Source organism: Triticum dicoccoides, chromosome 6B, assembly GCF_002162155.2.
Source record: "Triticum dicoccoides isolate Atlit2015 ecotype Zavitan chromosome 6B, WEW_v2.0, whole genome shotgun sequence".
Taxonomy (NCBI): Eukaryota; Viridiplantae; Streptophyta; class Magnoliopsida; order Poales; family Poaceae; genus Triticum; species Triticum dicoccoides.
In genome coordinates, this window is record NC_041391.1 from 712,377,863 (window position 1) to 712,379,619 (window position 1,757).

Sequence of the window (1,757 nt, forward strand, 5' to 3'; positions counted from 1 at the left end):
ATAAACAATATTGCAGAAAAAAGAGGCCGTGGCCTTCCGCGCTCATGGGCCGGCTAGCTCGCTCGCCCCTGCAGCGAATCTGAAGTTAGACTCGCTGGACGCGAGATATATAAGGGGAGCTCCTATACGGCGCTTAAGTGCGGGTTCAGTTTTTCTCAAAAAAAAAAGGTGGCGCCCGCTAGCTCACCTTGTAGACCGGCCCAGGAACACGCACGACATTTGTAGCGCGAAAAACCTCCAAAAGTTGCTACGCTGAGAATTCGAGACATTTCTAGCAGGGCCAGTCTTCCAAATAGAAGGTAATAGGTATGCCAGCCAATTAAGTACTTTCTCTTGCCAGATTTTGCTGTCTCTTTTTTCTTTTTTATAGGGGACTTTTTTTTTCTTTTTTCATTTTAAATTTTATGTTTTTATTTTCCAAATTCGTTAACTTTTTCCTAATTTGAGATTTTTTTTTCAAATTCAAGTACTTTAGCAAACTCAACTTTTTTGAAGTTCGTGAACTTTTTTCAAATTCATGAACTTTTTTTATCAATTTGTGAACTTTTTTAAAATCCATGAAGTTTTTCCCTGAAATACATGACCTTTTTTTCAATTCAACAAATTTTTATCTAAATTTGTGAACTTTTTAATATCCTAATTTTATTTTCAAATTTAAGATATTTTTTAAAATTCCTAAACTTTTGATTATTTAATTTTTGTTTTTTAATTTCATGAAGTTTTTTTAAACATGTGATTTCTGAATTTTTGAACTTTTTTTGTGCTTATGAACATTTTTGAAAAGGCAACAGTTAATGGTGAACTCAACGGTTAACGGGTCAAGTTAAAGGTCAACATGTCTAGTCATTGGTCAACAGGTTCATTCAAACAGATCAAACCATGGTTTTTCTTCGAGAAAGGCTCGAGCTGGTGAGTGGCCCACCAATGCAGTAATTCAGGCGCCAGTTTGCTCCATTGCGGCTTAGAGCAACTCCAACATGCGCGGCAAAACGCGCGCCCGCGTGGTAAAAGCAGTTTTTCGCGCGTGTCGGTTGGTTCCGCGCGCTCCAATGATGGCGGGAAGCTACCACGCGCGGGAAGTGTTTGCGCGCGCGAGAGAAAATGGCACGCGGCGCGGTAGATTTAACGCGTCGCTTCGCGCGCGCCTATAAAGTCTCACGCTCGCCACGCGCACAGAACAGCCACGCGCCCTCCTCCTCGCAACCTCGCCGCTTCGCTGATTCACCGCTTCGCCGCCTCGCCGCTTCGCCGCTTTCTGCGCCACCACCGCGCCACCATGGCGCCGCGCCGCCGGGGTGCTTTGGGCTTTCGCGGCGTCCGCGAGCGCCCCAACGGCTGGTACTCCGCCGAGATTGTCTGGCTCGGCCTCGGGACGTCCCGGAGCGCGCGCGAGGCGGCCCGCACGTACGACGCGGCGGCGTGGCGCTTGGAGAGGCCCCGGTCGCAGATGAATTTCCGGGACGTCTTCACGCGCGAGGAGGCGCAGCGCGTCGCCCCTCCGCCGCGTCTCATCACGGACATGGACCGTGCCGACCACGCTCGGCGGCAGCGCCGTCTCCTCGTCGCCGAGGAGGACGAGCGAGCCATGGCGGAGTGGCGCCGTCGCCACCCAGAGGACGTCGACGCCGAGCGTGCCTACTCGGAGCGGGCTGACCGGCGTCAGCGGAAGGCACTGGCGAACGAGCAGTGCGACATCGTGTCCGCAGGTGGGAGGTCGTTCTTCACCTCAGACAATGAACGTTGAGACGACATATGGC